This window comes from Callorhinus ursinus, unplaced genomic scaffold (genome assembly GCF_003265705.2).
Source record: "Callorhinus ursinus isolate GAN/ISIS: 27379988/994484 unplaced genomic scaffold, GSC_fseal_2.0 scaffold75, whole genome shotgun sequence".
Lineage (NCBI taxonomy): Eukaryota > Metazoa > Chordata > Mammalia > Carnivora > Otariidae > Callorhinus > Callorhinus ursinus.
This window is the reverse complement of record NW_027397137.1, coordinates 1270378-1275747: the sequence shown is the minus strand read 5'-3', so window position 1 is coordinate 1275747 and position 5370 is coordinate 1270378. Positions and strand designations below refer to the sequence as shown.

Below are 5370 nucleotides of genomic sequence, written 5' to 3'. Positions count from 1 at the left end.
ATTGAGATGTAACCATCACATAACACTGACTAGGTGTAAGGTGTGCAACATAATGACCTCATATACCTATATATTATGAAATGCTTACCACAATACATTTAGTTAATATTCATCACCTCACATAATTACAGTTTTATTTGCTTATGATGAGAACTTTTAAGATCTACTCTTTTAGCGACTTTCAATATACAAAACACTAATGGTAATTATGGTCATCATGTGTACATTAATATGCAGTTATTTTAGCCAGGACTTCTCAGAGCCTTTATTATGGATTGTGAATTTTCAAAAGGGACATAAGGAATGCAGCCTTTTCCAAACTTACCAAACACTGCAACCCATTTTCCAAAGAGCGTGTTGTAGGGTTAATGCTCCAACTTTGGTCCCCACTTTGGGTAATAACATTCTAAAGCAAAATAAATCTTCTGCTCATTTCTTGACTGGATTATTTGCTTTTTGGGTGTTGAGTTTGGATAAGTTCGTTATCAATCTTGGATACCAGCCCTTTATCTGATATGTCATTTGCAAATATCTTCTTCATTCCGTAGGTTGCCTTTTAGTTTTGTTTACAGTTTTCTTTGCTGTGCAGAAGCTTTTTATCTTGAAGTCCCAATAGTTCATTTTTGCCCTTGCTTCCCTTGCCTTTGGAGACATGTCTAGCAAGAAGTCACTGTGGCCGAGGTCACAGAGGTTGCTGACTCTGTTCTCCTCTAGGATTTTGACGGATTCCTGTCTCACATTTAGGTCTTCCATCCATTTAGAGTCTATTTTTGCTCATGGCATAAGGAAATGGTCCAGTTTCATTTTTCTGCATGTGGCTGTCCAATTTTCCCAACACCATTTGTTGAAGAGACTGTCTTTTGTCCATTGGACATTCTTTCCTGCTTTGTCGAAGATGAGTTGACCATAGAGTTGAGGGTCCATTTCTGGGTTCTTTATTCTGTTCCGTTGATCTATGTGTCTGCTTTTGTGTCTGATGATGACAGCTTTGTAATAGAGCTTGAAGTCCGGAATTATGATGCCACCAGCATTGGTTTTCCTTTTCAACATTCCTCTGGCTATTCAGGGTCTTTTCTGGTTCCATACAAATTTTAGGATTATTTGTTCCAGCTCTGTGAAAAATGTCGATGGTAGTTTGATAGGGATTGCACTGAATGTGTAGATTGCTCTGGGGAGCACAGGCATTTTAACTATATTTATTCTTGCAATGCATGAGCATGGAACGTTTTTCCATTTCTTTGTGTCTTCCTCAATCTCTTTCATAATGTTCTGTAGTTTTTAAAGTACAGATCCTTTAGGGTTGCTGAAAGGCAGGTGGGTGGGGGGACAGGGTAACTGGGTGATGGGCATTTGGGGGGGGCACGTGATGTGATAAGCGCTGGGTGTTATACGCAACTGATGAATTATTGAACACTACTTCTGAAACTAATGATGTACTATATGTTGGCTAATTGAATTTAAATTATAAATAAATAAAGCAAAATAAATGAATAGAAAATAAATAATGATGTGATACATCTGTTATTTCTGCTCTGATCTCATAATGTGACATTGAAGTTCAAGAACACAGAGAGGAAGCTTGTTGGTGAGGTGGGAACTTGAGTCTTTGACATTTGTGGGGCTGGGCCACACTCTCCTCAAAGCCCACAAGGCAGAGAATAACTACTACATTTGGAAATAAAACAGTGCTTTAAAAGCCAAACGTTTATGTGATTTGTTTTCAGGGACTGGATCCCTCTGTCCTCAGAACCAGGAGCACATGCTTTTCTCAGCACTCCCTGACCTTTCATGCCCCAGGTGCAGCCAGGAAGGATGGAGTTCTCAGATGCCTTGTCCAAGGAAAAGTGAGTGACAAAGCAGGAAGCTCCAAATCTACCCATTTGGATGAGACCTAGCTCCTCATCAATGAACCGGCTCCCATTTATAGAATGCCCAGAATGAAAATGCCAACATAAGCCAAAATTCCTACCATGAACAGAGATGTGTGGGCAGGGTTCCTCCTGGCCGTGCTGCCCCTCCATCTGGGTGCATCTCCTGGGAGCCCGGGCGTGCTGGGGTGGCTTGGACTGTGGCTCTGCCTCTCCCTAAAGCTCCCCCGTCTCTTTGTTCCCCAACAACTGCCAAGGCCCAGGAGGCTGGGAAGCAGAGGCGGCGAGGGGTGGGAAGCAAAGAAAGCAGACAGATGCATTTGAGATCCTTCCATCCGTGAGGGAAGGGACCCATCCGGCAGGCCATCATCACTGAGCTCGTAAGCTTCCCCACCAGCCATCAGAACTCCCATGACCATCTCTCTGGGTCTACACTGTTAACCCTCCAGCCTGACACCCAGGTCAGAAGTCTGAGCTCCCTTGTCTCTCCGTCACAAAACCCAGTCCATTCTCCCTGAGCACATCTTCTGAGTCCAGCCCCTCCTCCCACCCCAATCCAGGTCCCACTATCTAGTGGTTTTATGGCCACTCCATGACCAGTCTCTCTCTGTGCTCCACTGTTGGAAGAATCAGACCTCCCTAAATCAGGCCCTTGCTTGAAAACTCTGGCTGCTCCTGGACAGATGCATGCCCACACTGAAAGACCATTTCTAACTTGGCCCCACTCCTCACCCAGCCTCAATACCAGCCACAAGGTGCATGGCACCTCTCACCAACCATACCGACAGTCTGTCCTTCGTGACACAGCACTCCGACAGGATTGCTCACTCTCCTGCCCACTCTTCCCTTCCCCCAGTCCCTAGAAAACTCCTATTTAGCTATCGAAGCCCACATCTACTGCCACCTTCTCGCCCCAGCTCCAAGTCAGTGACTTCATCCTCCTGCTCTGCCTGCCCTGCCTCTGCGGCAGCCTCACCACGCTGCACCCCTGAGGGTCCCATCTGTCAGCTCACATACCTGTCACTTCACCTGGGGACAGAGAGACCTCACGTCATTGGTTTTATGTCCCTGAACCTCGGGGGAGGTTAGCACGGAAGTGTTAAATCGTGCACAGGGGGACATGGAGGAACTCCCCGCCTGCCTTGCTGGGAGCCCTTAGCAGCCTGCCCCTCTGTGTCACAGATGGAGGAGGAGAAAGAAGTGGCAGCTCTTTTTATCCTTGGACACAGCCAGTTGTCAGCCATTCGGGCTAAAATATGGAAGAGCTGCTTTGGAAACGAGAGCATTATTTGCAGAAGCGGTGGCAGGTAAGGCTGTGTGCTGGGACACAAGACAGGTGCATTTCAGTAAGGACGCCATGCCCAGCACTGCAGAGGACAGCAGTGTCGGCCACGGCAATGTCCCTGAAGAGCCAGGGGCCACTGGGCTGGGGATTTGGGGAGCAGAGAGGATGCCAGTGATGGGGGGGCCAGGAAGGACAACAAAACTTGTGGCTCCCTTTGTCATTTTCACTTTGGTCATGCTGCCTATTGGGGGGAGGGTGTTTTTGTTCATTCTGCCGCTTACTTCAAGCCCTGGTCACAGGGAAAGGACTTTGGCAAATTATCTTACTTATCTGCTCAAAAGCAATAGCATCATACAGTTAATATTTCGGCAACGCATCCTGGCAGGACCTGCATACAAACAAATGAGGACCCCTTACGTAATCCAAGCTCCGCTTCCAGAACTATAAACAGGACGTTTTCATGGATTCGCCTTGATAGACTTATCGTCAACCATAAAAGGACTCCCTCCTATGAGAAAGTGCAGTGTCATGCTGCTAGTGAATAAATTCTGGAAGAAATTGAACTACTGGCGTTAAATCAATAAATTTAGAAACTGAAGAAACAGTTTTATGTATTTAAATGAAGGGAGGGCAAAACTCTGCAGTAGGCACAGGCGTCTGTCATGGGCAGAGGCTGAAGTCATTCACCCTGGTCTCAGGCGGATGGTAGCTGGTATTTTCCACATCAACAGTTTTAATCTCAGAAAAGAGCTCATAAAAAAGACACATCACTCATCTTATTTTATAGTGTTAGAAAATTGTTCAAGTGTTCAATGCCTAAATGAAGCCCTATAAATTTCACTACATCTGTGTTTTTCGTGATAATGATAACCGTTTTAAAATTGGTGAGATTTCCCCATCGGTAAAAGAAATTGTTGCTTAATACTTTACACAGCCCAATTCTTCATTTATAGATTCTACAGAACCATGAAGGGCAGGACCATGGTTTCCAGTCCTTACATCTGACCTGCCTCAGGGGCTCCTGAAAACACTGGAGCCAAGAACGTTTTTATTGGGCATCCTCTGCCATCACCCTGAGCTCCCACCTCGAGTTACCTGCCCCTGTAGAATCCACATCAAGTGTTAAAATCCCTGCTACAACTTCCTCCTGGCTTTGCCATCTCAGCCAGTCCTTGCCCTAGACCTACTGTGCATTATGAATAAAAATTGTACAACAGAAAGTGGTGGTTGCAAACTCAATTTTTTTATTGATTCCTTTGTTCAACACGGATCTACGGGGAGTTATTGTATGTCAGGCACAGTGCTAGACACTAAGATAGAAACAAATGGTGCATCCTGGTGCGTCCTTCAGGAAGAAGGGGTCCCAACCCGTGGAGGGCTCACAATGTGACAAGGGAGTGAAGTGTGGGGGTCACAATTCCCAAGAGCATGATGAGTGTCAGGAAGGAAGTAGTCCGAGGGACACCCCCCCTCCACCAAACCCAGTTTCCAAACCAGGTTGTCTCACTTCCTGGCCAGCAAAGCAAACTGCATGCAGAGGCAGCCCTTTGGGCCATCAGTCAGGAGACCTTGGCTCCCCTCCCCCATCCGGAGGTTCCAGAATCTTCCATCCCATTTTGTTTGCTGTCCACATGCCCAGGCTTCCATCCTCCCTCTGAACCCTCTGGACAGCAATCCCTTCCAGCCTCCTCTCTGGCACTGGGGTCCCGACTTATTGTGTTGTGAGATCCTGGGTCGTGTTAAAATCTTCCAGGGAATGTTGATGTTTTTTTTATTATTATTATCTGAGAAGTCAACCAACCCAGTTAAGTTCAGACCACGACTTTTGTTTCACCCTCTATGGCAGTGGCTTCCATATTGATTCAGTTTTCAAAGTCAGAATTGCCTCTACATTCTCCAGCTCCTGGATGCTCCCTTTCCTGTATTCCTATCCAGAAAAGGAAACTTCTGGAAGAGTGTCAGCAGCCTGCACTGACACAACTGGGCTCTGCTCAGGGCAAAGCAGTAAAAGAAAGGGGAGAAGAAAAGTAGTTTTTTGGAAGGCAGGGGCTCCTTTTCCCAGGTACACGTGCCTTCCAGAAAGATGGGGTCCACAGTGGGGCAACAACCCGGGACATGGTCAAGGAAGAAGAGGTTGAGGGAGTTCATCTCACCCTTTGAGATTTTCAGAGGCCGCTTCTCCAGGCACTCTGGCCAGAAACATGGGGCTTCTCTTTG

General features: G+C 46.4%; 1 long non-coding RNA gene across 1 annotated transcript; it reads left to right on the top strand.

The window, feature by feature from the left end:
* The first annotated feature begins 2196 nt into the window (after positions 1-2196).
* On the top strand, positions 2197-4328 carry LOC141371518 (uncharacterized). Its single transcript, XR_012376524.1, has 3 exons — positions 2197-2329; positions 3051-3175; positions 4107-4328. It is a non-coding gene; the product is annotated as an uncharacterized lncRNA (long non-coding RNA).
* The last annotated feature ends 1042 nt before the right edge of the window (positions 4329-5370 follow it).